A 14,386-nucleotide genomic window follows, 5' to 3' on the forward strand; every position below is an offset into this window, starting at 1 on the left:
CACAACTCTGAATACCTTAAAAGCCACTTAATTGTACACTTTAAATGGGTGAATTGTAGGATATGTGAATTATGTCTCAAGAAAGTTATTTTTAAGAGAAAAAGAAAAATAGATACTTCACTAAAAAAGCTAATGAAACTATGAAAAGATACTCAGTATCATTAGGCATCAGATTAGCACCAAAGTGAGATACCATTATACATCTATCAGACAGCTAAAATATAAAAGATGGATAATAACATGTGTTGGTGAGGAGACAGTACAGCATACATACACTGTTGATAAAAAGAAAAGCTGGTCAGGCACGGTAGCTCATGCCTGTAATTCCAACACTTTGGGAGGCCAAGGCAGGCAGATCACAAGGTCAGGAGATCGAGACCATCCTGGCCAACATGGTGAAACACCATCTCTACTAAAAATACAAAAATTATTTAATTGTATTTTACATGGTGGCACGTGCCTGTAGTCCCAGCTACTCAGGAGGCTGAGGCACGAGAATCACTTGAACCCAGGAGGCGGAGGTTGCAGTGGGCTGAGATCGTACCACTGCATTCCAGCCTGGTGACAGAGTGAGACTGTCTCAAAAAAAAAAAAAAAAAAGAAAAGCTGTATAGTCACTCCGGAAAGTTATTTGTTAGTATCTATTAAAGCTGAATATAAGCATACAGTATGATATAGAAACTCCATTCCTTTATCAAGAAAAGGGGTTGAATTCTTTTATTCACAAATTTAATTCCCATACATTTTTTTTTTGAGACAAAGTCTCACTCTGTTACCTAGGCTAGAATGCAGTGGCACCATCTTGGCTCACTGCAACCTCTGCCTCCCAGGTTCAAACGATTCTCCTGCCTCAGCCTCCCGAGTAGCTGGGAATACAGGCACCCACGACCTCATCTGTTTATCTTTTTTGTAGATAAATACATCTGTCTAATTTTTGTATTTTTAATAGAGACGGCATTTCACCATTTTGGCCAGGCTGGTCTTGAACTCCTGACCTCAAGTGATCCACCTGCCACAGCCTTCCAAAGTGCTGGGATTACAGGTGTAAGCCACCACACCTGGCTCCTCCCCAGACGTATTTTTTGAGTGGCCACTAACTAGGTGCAATAAGGAGTATAATGAATATGCAAGAAGTTCTCCAGAGGAAAGCAGGAAAAAAAGAGCTGATAGTCATGAAAAACAGCAGTGTCACAAAAGTAGAACCACTGAGGCAAGGTTCAAAGCCTTAAGTGTATTGAAAAAGACTAATATTTAGTCTCAGTGAACTGAGGCCAGTCAACTACTTGCCCAATTGTGAAAAATAAAAAATGACATATAATTTTTTTTTTTTTTGAGACAGAGTCTTGCTCTGTCACCCTGACAGGAGTGCAGTGGCATGATCTCGGCTCATTGCAACCTCTGCTTCCCAGGTTCAGGCGATTCTCCTGCCTCAGCCTTCCAAGGAGCTAGGACTACAAGCAGGCGCCACCATGCCTGACTAACTGTTTTATTTTTAGTAGAGACAGGGTTTCACCATGTTGGCCAGGCTGGCCTCAAACTCCTGATCTCAAGTGATCCACCCACCTCGGCCTCGCAAAGTGCTGGGATTACAGGCATGAGCCACCTCGCCCAGCCCATATAAATAATTTTAACTGTAAATAGAGGTCAAAGATTGTGCTTTAAAAAGTAAGGCAAAGTTGAGGATTTTTTAGTAGCTTTTAGTACTCTAAACTTCCCTTAAAACATGTGAGTCCAATGTTTGAGGTTCACACATTTGACTTTTTTAGGTGTTTCCAGAAACATATATATGATCTAAGTTGAGGAATACCTATTAGACCCAGATAGGCTTCTGTTGCTTATGAACCTAAATCTCATCTCTACCCTGTCATTTGGAAGTATGAAAATAGGATTTGATATGCATCTTGACTTACACCCACTATATGTTTGGCATTGTAATAAACATCAGGAATATATCTTTTTAATTGCCTCTTCTACTCTAGTACCAGCTACTCGGGAAGCTGAGGCAGGAGGATTGCTCTAGCTCAACAGTTCATGACCTGCCTGGGCAACATAGAGATTTTGTCTCAAAAAATATATATATATATATAAAAATGCAAAAATAAACTGCCCCTTCTAGATACATAAGAAACTAGTTAACAGTAGTTTTGCTGAACAGGCAAGCTGGGAATTGGAGGTCAGGGATGAGACAAAGATCAATTTTTCATACTACATTCTTTCTCTCTGTTATTAAGTCAAGCTTCTCCAATAAAAAAGGCATTATGATTACAAGTTACATATCATATTAAATACAAACAATAATTTTTACCTGTATTATTTTGAGAGCTAAAATACAGACACTGTCAGATATGTTTAATTCCTACATCTGTAGATGAAGCCTCCTTTCTTCATGAAAAGTAAAGCATACTTTATGTCAACAAACAGTTATCTTCAAAAGTTTTCTCTAATGTCCAAGTACTCAAGAGTAATCAATCAGTATCAATGCAGGCAATATTCTATATTTATAATCTACCTATGCGGTCCTCTCACATTAGGAGCTGGGCCTTCAGACTCCTCTTTAAATAACTGTGGGTCATGTGATTATATGAAAAGTCTAATAGATGTCTAAATTATTAGTACCACTGTAGTATCCTGCAGGTAGCAGTATTCACATAATACTTCACATAATTCACAGTGATGACTTAAAAAGTCCTAAGCAGGTAAATCACACTATCAAGCAATTAATTGTACAATGTGTTAAAACAGAAATTTCTAAATGTGCTGTGTGAAAAACTACTGCTAAGTCATTTATATCATAAAGTGTAAACAAAAAATACCACTAGCTCTATGGTATGCAAATGTACAATCTGATTTCACTTTGTCTCACTTCCTTTCTTCACTAGACTCCAAATAAAAAAATGAAAGAGTACAATTCAGGAGCTGAAAGAAAAGGAAAATCCAGGAAATTCAATCAGATCTACATGACTCATGTTGTGTCAATTGCAAATTTCTGATTTCAAACTTAAAAAAAAAAGAAACTTCAAGGACCCTTCAAATTATGTCCAAGTCATATGCCTGATTAGACAATTGAATCACATTACTGGACTACATTTTTTCCCCTTAATTCAATCTCTTCTCTTGCTGCCACAAATATGTTTGTTCAGTGTAAATGGAGTGATAAAGATTGACCTTTCTAGTTGAGCATCTGGCGGAACTGGATTTTAAATAGTATGCTTAGGATTTTACTTTACTTGATTTAAGGCAAAAGAAGTGACATAAAAGTCCATAGATAATAGATCCATGTATCTAATTTTAATTCTAGGAATTTTAGAGCCTCTATCTCACCCTCTTTGACAAATTCAGCATCTCACACCAGGATGAAGTATAACCAGAGGAGAAACGTTAAACTACTACTGTGAGAACTTAGTAGCAGTTCTACTTTTAAGAATTGTTCCCATCTATTTTCTGCTCTAAAGAAAGGGGAAAAAATAGAACAGAAAGGAGAAAAAAATTGTTGTGACCTTAAGCCCTGCCTAGTACCTTGACTCATTCCAATGTCTTTTCACTGATTTTCTATCCAACAACACCAAAATAATAAGACTTCCATTCCTTCTTTCTTTTATACCTCATAACCTGACAAATAAAACGGTCTTGGAAAATGTTCTGGATATTTAAGACCACATATATTTTCAGCTTTTTGTAAAATTTTTACTCTTCCTAATATTTGTCACCTTATCCTAGTTACTGTATACTCCTGACCCAACCCATTACTAAAATGATAAACATAGAAGATTATGTGCAACTGCAGAGAAATTACATACTCAAAGCAGCCCTCAAAAACAAATTCCCATGAATACCTAATGTAAAGAAGAAAGAGCCTACATTTATGAAATTTCTTTTAGACCTGCTACCTGATTTTCATTCAATGCTAGCATGTGATCAAGAGCTAATTTGCATAGCTGATAGGAAGCTGAGTCCAATCATTTATTCACAGCAGGCATAGTGCTAGAAGCTAAGGATGCAGAGATAAAAGACTCAGTCAGACTCTTCATTCAAAGACCTCAAAGTCTAGTAGAAGAAAGAGCCACATATACCTACAATCACAGTATCATGGGCAAGTGTCATGGCAAGAGTATGCCCAGCGTGGCATAGGACAAAAAAAAATGAGCACCTAACTCAAGTCTGAAAAGACTGGGAAAATCTTCTCAGACAATATAGCACTAGAACCAAATCTAGAGAGATCCTTAGGAGGAACGGATGGAAGTAGAGGAATAGGGCATTCTATTCAGAGGGAAAAGACACACATGTTCTGTTTGGGATGATGAAAACATTCTGGAAATAGAGAGTGGTGTTTGTTACACCAATCTCTATTGGTGTACCTAATGTCACTGAATTATACACTTAAAAATGATAAATTTTATGTGTATTTTACCATACACACACATTTGGGAGGACCATATAAGGTATCTGCGGAGAAGACTGAGTGGCAAGAGAAAGGACTGAGATACAACAGGGCTAGACCATAAAGGGCTTTGTATTCCATGATAAAGAAGTATGGAGGCTAAATCGGGGTGGAAGACTGGAAGGTGCAGGAATGATTAGGAGGCTACTGATCTCTCCAGATGAGAAATTAAGGTCTAAATTCTGAGACGCAGTGAGACAAAAAGAATGAATTGACTTCCAAGACAGCAAGAAAGAAGAATGAAGGGATCTTGGAGCCTAAAGTTAAGGAACAAGAGGAGTTTAAGATGCCTCTCAGATTGTGTGCTTGAGCAATCAAGCAGATGACACTGCTAAGTCACCTAGAGAATGAAAACAGGAGAAGCATCAGGTTGGATCAGGAAGCATTGGTAATTTTTGCTTTGATCTACCAAGTTTGAATGCTTGTGGACAAAAGATAAAGATTAGCAGTTAGAGGAGTTGCTTCATTTCTTAAGTGGATCTGTGGACTTTGTGCTGCTTCAAGGCCCAGGCAACAAATAGCAGCTGAGATTTAAGGAGGAAGCCATTTTTCCTACCTTTAAATAGAATCCAGCACTACCACCCAGAAAATCAGAGGCTTTGACAGGCTCAAGGGGTAGCTTCTCTGGCAAGGTTCTGAGGTTCTCAGTAGTACCTTCAGTGAGTCTCCTCAAGGGGCAGCATCTATCATCAAGGGTGAGCAAAAGATGAATAAGTAGCATGGCTGACCCTTCATGGTAGCCACTGCTGACATTTAGTTCTCATAGAAATAACTGGGGAAGCGCCAGGCACAGTGGCTCATGCCCGTAATCCCAGCACTTTGGGAGGCTGAGGTGGGCAGATCACTCGAGGTCAGGAGTTTAAGACCAGCCTGGCCAACGTGGTGAAACCCTGTCTCTACTAAAAATACAAAAATTAGCTAAGCGTGGTGCCACTTGCACCTGTAGTCCCAGCTACTTAGAAGGCTGAGGCAGGAAAATCACTTGAACCCAGGAAGCAGAGGTTGCAGTGAGCCGAGATGGCACCACTGCACCCAGCCTCGGCGACAGAGCGAGACTCCATCTCAAAAAATAAATAAATAACTGGGAAAGTTTCGCAGGATAGAACAGAACCTGAAAGTTGGGGAGGAGAGGGAAGGATAAGCTGTAATCATTTTGAAATGCAAATGGAATCTCTTGTATTATTCCAGATTACTAAAGCCTACAGCTTACCAGTTTATAAACATTTTAGCAAAAGCAAAACCTTGTTCATATTGTTTGTATTAGCTTTTTTGTAATTAACAATATGGTGAGCATCTTCCTATATAACATTCTTCTATAACTTCATGTTTAAAGCTAAATAGTATCTGATTATATATCATGATTTATTCAACCACCTACTGTTGGAAGCTTAAGTTTGAAGAAAGCTTTTCAAGCTAATTTTAAAAATTAAGCCCATCATTCTAAGTAATCCAATTCCATTTTTATGGTGACATCTAGCAATATCTTAGTATTTTATTTGAAGATTCCTTGTCTATAAAATTCCCTTCAGATTTTTGTTTAAATCATTTTTAAAACCAGCTAAAAGAATGCATAGCAACTTACTAGCTCTTCTATAAGAAGGAAGTAAATTGCTCACTTGTTGCAGGTGCATTAATTTTATCAAGCCACTAGTGTACCATATTGTACAAGAGAGGAGGCAGGTAATTCGCTAAATAGCACCCTCATGGCACAAAAGAGTAAATGCATCTCCAGTAAGTGAACCATGTGCTCTCTGTCAGCAGGATCAGCATATTATTTTATATCTCCTTTCCCATCCCATGGATGCTTATTGGTCCCTCCTTGAGTTAACAATAAATGCAGAGATGCCTCCATCTGTGCTCATGTTGTTCCTTCCACCTATGTCCCACAGCTCCCTCAATTTCTATGCCCAACCAACCCTCCTACTTATAATTCAAAAAAGTTCAACTGTTACTTCCTCCAGAAAGTCTTCTCCAACCATGTCCATCTTGAGCCAAGTAGTCCCAAAGTGTCCTGCCTGCATCTCTGAGTATAAAATATAGTTTGCTAAAATGGTAATTTTATATTCACCCACCAAATCATAAGCCCCTTTAGGATACCACATAGCTTCATTAAATAATTGCTGAGAAGGAAAGCTGTGATTCAAAGAGTGCCACAAAGTTATCTGCCTTCTTCTTCACCTGTAATATTAATACTGTCTATTGCAAGCAACTGGACAACATGCTTTTAAGGTTATGTATAGTTTTCCAATAAAATACAACAATAATTTGACATACGCTCAATGTGTAATCACTGTTGTGATGCATGGTTTGTATAAATTACAAACCATGTTTTGTATAAAACATGATTTGTATAAATTACTACCATTGGTAATTTTCAGGAATGTAGTGGGATGGCATATGGTAACCAACTTCTCCCTCCAACAGAGATACAGCTGACCTCATCTACCTCTGTTCTACATCTTTCTAAATGTTCCAAGTTCCCAAACAGCCCCTTACTATACTGTATCTTCCTCTCCCTCCACAAACTCTCCACTAAAATGACTATTTTCACAGTAAATTGAATTCCGCTGAGACTTCTATCTCTGCTTTTGTACTGAACTGCCATCTTTATGAGCCTTATGTTCCGCCATCCCTTCTTGGCATTTTTAGGTAGAGGTATTTCCTTGAAAGGTTATAATAACCTCAGACTTCCCTCTTTTCCTTGTCTCTCCTAGTGCTTTTTTTTTTTTTTTTTTTTTTTTTGAGAGGAAGTCTCGCTCTGTTGCCCAGGCTGGAGTACAACAGCATGATCTCGGCTCACTGCAACCTCCACCTCCCGGGTTCCAGTGATTCTCCTGCCTCAGCCTCCTGAGTTAGCTGGGATTACAGGCACGTGTCACCAGACCAGACTAATTTTTGTATTTTTAGTACAGATGGGGTTTCACCATGTTGGTCAGGCTGGTCTCGAACTCCTGACTTTGTGATCCACCCACCTCAGCCTCCCAAAGTGCTGGGATTACAGGCATGAGCCACCATGCCTGGCCTCTCCTGGTGCTTTTTTAAGAAATGAATAGATACAGTAGTCTGGATGGTATGAATTTTTTTTTTTTTTTTTGAGACGGAGTCTGGCTCTGTCGCCCGGGCTGGAGTGCAGTGGCCGGATCTCAGCTCACTGCAAGCTCCGCCCCCCGGGTTTACGCCATTCTCCTGCCTCAGCCTCCCGAGTAGCTGGGACTACAGGCGCCCGCCGCCTCGCCCGGCTAGTATTTTGTATTTTTTAGTAGAGACGGGGTTTCACCGTGTTCGCCAGGATGGTCTCGGTCTCCTGACCTAGTGATCCGCCCGTCTCGGCCTCCCAAAGTGCTGGGATTACAGGCTTGAGCCACCGCGCCCGGCCGATGGTATGAATTTTTAAAAGCCTTTCCTGACTCAAAATCCCTCTCCCAGATTACTAGCTATTTCATCATTTACAGATTCATTTGGGTTAATAAACAAATACTTTCCTCTCCTCCTGCTGACAAAAAAGCAAACAAACTAAGCAGCATAGGTTTACTGGTGGGGCAAAACAGGCTGATAATTATAATTTTTGAGAGAAAGTGGGAAAGGGAAGGAGTAAAGGTATAAGTTCCACTGAGCTAGTTAGTGGAACTGCTATAGTGGGGTAGCAAGAAAGCTCTAGCTCTGAAAGAACAAGGGGATGCAATAGAAAGGAGAAGGAAACAGGGTAAAGCCCAAAGATTGACTTCAAATTTCCACACAAAGCTCCCCAAATATCCACCCTTTTTCCCTTTCTCTTTGAAAGTTGACTTCTATCTTCAATACCCACCACACAAAAAGATTGGTTTAACTCTTGTTGCTCTTAACTGTTACATACTCATTTACTTTATACAATACTTTGACCTATATGGAGTTTTCTCATCTTGAAAATGGAGATAGCACCTGCTCGTAGACCAGAAGTAGATGATTACTCAGGAACACACTGACATTATTTCATTACATTAAGAAGAGATGCACTTAAAAATAAAAGTGTAAAGTTCTTTCCTCCACACATCATTGAGCATTGAGGTATTTCAGATTAAAAGAAAATGCTGGTACACAAATGTTCATAGCAGAATTATTCATAATAGACAAAAAGTGGAAACAATCCAATGTCCACCATATGACGAGTAGGTAAACAAAAGATGATATATCCATACAATGGAATATCATTTGGCAATTAAAAAAATGGAGCACAATAATGCGAATGTACTTAATGTCATAGAACTGTACACTTAAAAATTGCTAAAATAAGAAAATGTTATGTTATAGTTTGTCTTTTTTGTTTGTTTGTTTGTTTGTTTGTTTGTTTTGAGACGGAGTCTTGCTCTGTCGCCTGTCGCCCAGGCTGGAGTGGAGTGGCAGGATCTCGGCTCACTGCAAGCTCCACCTCCCAAGTTCAAGCAATTCTCCTGCCTCAGCCTCCCAAGTAGATGGGACTAGTTTCACACCACCATGCCAGTTAATTTTTGTATTTTTAGTAGAGACAGGGTTTCACCATGTTGGCCAGGATGGTCTTAATCTCTTGACCTCATGATCTGTCCACCTTGGCCTCCCAAACTACTGGGATTACAGGCATGAGCCACCATGCCTGGTCTTTTAAGAGAGATCAGGTCTCACTATTTTTCCCAGGCTGGTCTCAAAGTCCTAAGCTCAAGCAATTCTCCCACATCAGTTTCCCCAGTGGATGCAACTACAGGTCCACACCACCACCCCTGGCTTATTTAACTCTTTGTCTTTATATTAATATTTATATTACTTTGCCTAATACTGCATTTCCTCCCTTTGCTAGCTTTTATTATAATTTGCCAATTTTGTATTTCTATTGTCTCTAAAGTCATGTTTTTTCCTGCCTCCAGGCTGAAAATTTAATGTCTGTTTATCTTAAAACTCCTATGTCGGCAGGGAGCCGTGACTCACGCCTGTGATCCCAGCACTTTGGGAGGCCAAGGCAGGCGGATCACCTGAGGTCGGGAGTTCGAGACCAGCCTGACCCACACGGAGAAACTCCGACTCTACTAAAAATACAAAACTATCCAGGCATGGTGGCGCATGCCTGCAATCCCAGCTAATCAGGAGGCTGAGGCAAGAGAATCGCTTGAACCTGGGAGGTGGAGGTTGCAGTGAGCCAAGATCGCGCCATGGCACTCCAGCCTGGCAAGACCAAAACTACATTTCAAAAAAAAAAAAAAAGGCCTGGTGCAGTGGCTCATGCCTGTAATCCCAGCACTATGGGAGGCCGAGAAGGGCAGATCACGAGGTCAGGAGATAGAGACCATCCTGGTTAACACGGTGAAACCTCGTCTCTACTAAAAATACAAAAAAATTAGCCTGGCGTGGTGGCGGGTGCCTGTAGTCCCAGCTACTCGGGAGGCTGAGGCAGGAGAATGGCTTAAACGCGGGAGGTGGAGCTTGCACTGAGCCGAGATCGTGCCACTGCACTCCAGTCTGGGCGACAGAGCGAGACTCTGTCTGAAAAAAATAAAAAATAAAAAAAATAAAAAAAAAACTCCTATGTCTCCCCCAAATCTGCATCTTTCAGAGCTTATATTATGTTTGACTCTCTCAGGATTTTAAGGAAGTGTTAAACATGCTCATAACACTTCTTAATTATACTCAATGTGTCTACTTCTTCAGTGGACTCTTCTTGTGAACTCTTCAAGGGCAGAAAATAGGTCTGTCTGCCTTCTCTGCTGTACTCCCGTGTATATAACTAGTGCCTGGAATAGAGGGGTTGGGCATTCTAATACTTTTTGAATGATTGAGTGGATAAATAATGAATGTGGTCATGGTACACTTCCTTAGCTTTAACAGATTCATTACATTGTTTTGATCACTTCATATCAAATTTCCCTACCACTTGCATCAATTTGTTAACTGCTCTGGAGTCCTATTATTCATTATCCTCATATGACTAACAAAAGCTGAGTTACTGAGAATTTGGCTTCAGTGCATACAGATATTCTACCATTTGATAACTGAGTTGCTAACTAAATCTGCATGAAACGAAACATTCAAGTATTCATTCTTTACCAGATTTAAAAGGGAATAAAGTGAACATCTAATGCATAACAACTTCTGCAGGGTCTCAGGCAAAGGTAAAAATTGCTATCTCCCTCTCTTCTCTCTGTTTTAAGATTTTTAATAAGGCCACTTCTCTTGCTACATGGGGAGAATGTGCAGCTGATTAGAGGCCCTGAATGTTGCCTAGTCAAGTCCCTACACTTCGTTCCGTATGAGCCAAATTAAATGTTGACAGACATCATCATCCATCTTTAACTTTACATTCTCTGTCTCTGCCTTGCTTCCAGCAAGGGGAAGCCTTTCAAACCTGAGATCCATTTTATGCTGCTCCTTAACCTCCACGCCAGTTCCTAAGAATGCAAACAAAATGCTTCTCTCCTCCAGTCCTCATCTGTCCTTTCCTGCTTCTCACTGTCCTCCCTGCCTTTCATTTCTGCAGCCCCACTCCCTTCCAGACAATGTCAATCCCCTATCATGTTTTCTTTGGCTTCCCTGAAAGCCCTTACTTACTTAATGATAGCTTAACCTGAAGTTCCCCCTAGTTGATGATGGTACATTCTGGTAGTGTACTATTTTTGTATTTTAAGCACCTTTTTTTGCATTGTAAGAAAAATACACTATTTCCAACTTTTTATGGATTCACTTAACAACACTGACTACTTACCATGTTCACAGCACATATTATTGGTCATTTTTTTGGCAGATGCAGACCTATTCTGCAAATTAAAATCAGCCTAAGGATTAGGGACCACAAAGAAGATAGACTGTGACATACTCATAAATAGCACCATACAATAACAGAAATTAATGATGTTAGCCTATTCACTAGCAAGATAAGAGGCAACAGACAGTAAATTTTAAAACTTTGTTCATATTTTGATGAAATAACATAAATATAATGGATTTTTTCCTGTCCAACATGTAGACTACTTTCTATACAAGTCTTAATGGGAGACACTTTAGAAACTGAAAATACCAGATACTTACTTTCCCAGTCTCTCCTACAGCTAGGATAGAGTACATGACTTGGGCTTGGCCAATCAGACACTCCTACCTTGGTCTTTGACAATGAAACTGTCACAGTGAAGAAGCAGGAACCATGGAGAATACATTTTGGTAGTCAGCAGAAGCAGCTAAGACAGCTGCACCACCAGTACGAAGTGCACAGGGGCAGATGTGGTAGCACTGTGGCACTGGTGCCTAGTGTTCAGTGTCCCAGACGACAGTAGAGGAAGCTGGAGCATCCAGATACATGTTCGGAGGTGGAGGCAGCAGTGTCCTCTCGGACTGGCTCTGTAGTAGTATTCTGGGTCCTGGGTGCTCCCTAGCCTCCCTTTTTGTTGTCCACTTTCTAAGCCCATTTCTGCCTGCACCCTTCTTACCAAATTTCTGAGCTACCCAATGTCCTTGCAATAAAGTTCCCTTCTGTTAAAATCAACCAAAGTCAGCCAGGAGCGGTGGCTCACACCTGTAATTCCAGCACTTTGGGAGGCCAAGGCAGGCGGATCACCTGAGGTCAGGAATTCGAGACAAGCCTGGCCAACATGGCAAAACCCCATCTCTACTAAAAATACAAAAATTAGCTGGGCATGGTGGTGGCGCACGCCTGTAATCCCAGCTACTGGAGAGGCTGAGGCAGGAGGATTGCTTGAAACTAAGGGTGGAGGTTGAAGTGAGCCAAGATCACGCCACTGCACTCTAATCTAGGCGACAGAGCGAGACTCCATCTCAATCAATCAATCAATAAAATCAACCAAAGTTGGTTGCGACTGCTTGCAACTAAGAACTCCAACACAGTAAGTAGTAACTAGAAGGTAGTAGATGTTAAATTAATCTAAATCTATTAAATTGGCAGCTGGGCATGGTGGCTCATACCTGCAGTCCCAGAACTTTGGGAGGCCAAGGTGGGCAGATCTCTTGAGCTCAGGAGTTTGAAACCAGCCTGGGCAACATGGTGAAACCCAATCTCTACAAAAAGTACAAAAATTAGCCAGGTGGGTGGCGTGTGACTGTAGTCCCAGGTACTTGGGAGGCTGAGGTGAAAGGATCGCTTGAGCTGGGGAGGTTGGGGCTGCAGTGAGCCATATGCCACTGTACTTCAGCCTAGGCGACAGAGACCCTGTCTCAAAAAAATAAAAATAAAATAAATCTATCAAATTAATATTTCCCACTTAGCCTCTGGGTACTAAAAGAGGTATAATTAACATACATGTTTCAATATGTAAAAGAAATTTTTTCACTATTATAAATAATGTTCTAATGAACATCTTGGTATAAAAATTATTTTCTTGTATTTTAAATCATTTCCTTAGGGGAGATTCCCAGGAGTTAACTTGCAAATCTTTTAATAAAGACTGTACTGACTTAAACTTGTACTCAGTATATTCTTATCATTATTTTCCAGTTCCTGCTAATTTACATAATAAATTTGGAACTTATTTAACTTACAGTTTTTGCTTACTAGTGAGGTTGAAATAAACATTTTTCACATGTTTATTAGCTAACTGTAATTCCTCATTGCATTAATTGTCCACTTTGTGGCATTCTCTCCATCAAGCTAGAGTTCTTTTTAGTGTTCATATAATGGATGATGATGGTGGTGGTGGTGATTATTATTATTATTAAGGATAGTAACCCTTTGGCATATTGGCTGCAAATTTTTCTCCTAAATTTTTACTCACTTTCTAGCTTTTGGCTTTAATGTTTCTGACATAAAAAGATTTATGTGGTATATCTTTGGATCTTTTTTTTAATTTATCTCATTATCTTTATACTTAGATAATTCTCATGTACGCCAGGTGCGATGGCTCATGCCTGTAATCCTAGCAATTTGGGAGGCTGAGGAGGGTGGATCACTTGAGGTCAGGAGTTCAAGACAACCTGGTCAATGTGGCAAAACCCCATCTCTACTAAAAATACAAAAATTAGCTGGGCATGGTGGTGGGCATCTGTAATCCCAGCTACTCAGGAGGCTGAGGCAGGAGAATGGTTTGAAGCCAGGAGGCAGAGGTTGCAGTGAGCCAAGATCGTATCACTGCACTCTAGCCTGGGTGACAAAGTGAGACCCTATTTCAAAAAAAAAAAAAAAAAAAGAAAGAAGGAAAGAAAAGTTCTTGTGCAAAGATTAAAAAATACTCACTTCTATTTTCTTCCAGTAACTCCGAATACTGCTTATTAAGGTTTATCCAAAGTGAGAAATCAAGTTTACTGAGCTTGTTTTTATCTAGTCAGTATGTCCGAAAGTCAGTGAATCATTGAATCATTCCAAGTAAATCAAATGAAAATAGATTTAGCATCTTTCAATTCAACTAACTCCTTAATTAGCAATTTTTTTCTAAGACATCTATTTCTACCAATTAGACTTTTCAATATAAAAATAACACTAGATGGTACAGCCAACAGTTTCACCTCCAAGCAATTGGTTGATACTGGCTGCCTCGAGCACTGGATTAAGAAAAATATTCAAGGCTGGGCAATGTAATGAGACCTCGTCTCCATGAAAAAATTTTTTAAATTTTTAAATTAGCCAAGCGTGGTTGGACATCCCTGTAGTCCCAGCTACTCAGGAGGCTGAAGTGAGAGGATCATGTGAGCCTGGGAAGTGGAGGTTGCAATGAGCTAAGATCGTACCACTGCACACCAACCTGGGCAACAGAGTGAGACCCTGCCTGTCTCAAAAAAAAAAAAGTATTCAGCAGAGAACATTACTGATTGTGGTTCAGGAAGGAGAGTGCAGTAACAAATACTCTCTGTGCCTAGACACCTGGATCCTGGAGGACTTTATTCTTTATCTTCTATATTTGGCCTACTACCTTTTGAGTGACCAAATGATGTCCAATCCAAGGACCTCTCTCTGAGGCATCCTAAACACTTTAGTGAGGCATTTCATTATTACAATTTTTTTTTTTT

At 40.0% G+C, this 14,386-nt stretch overlaps 1 protein-coding gene across 13 annotated transcripts in view; it reads right to left on the bottom strand.

The window, feature by feature from the left end:
• The window catches only part of FRMD5 (FERM domain containing 5), a 338,272-nt gene that overhangs the window by 297,809 nt on the left and 26,077 nt on the right, over positions 1-14,386 (bottom strand). The gene's annotated exons all lie outside the window — the stretch shown is intronic.

This window comes from Macaca fascicularis, chromosome 7, assembly GCF_037993035.2.
Source record: "Macaca fascicularis isolate 582-1 chromosome 7, T2T-MFA8v1.1".
Lineage (NCBI taxonomy): Eukaryota > Metazoa > Chordata > Mammalia > Primates > Cercopithecidae > Macaca > Macaca fascicularis.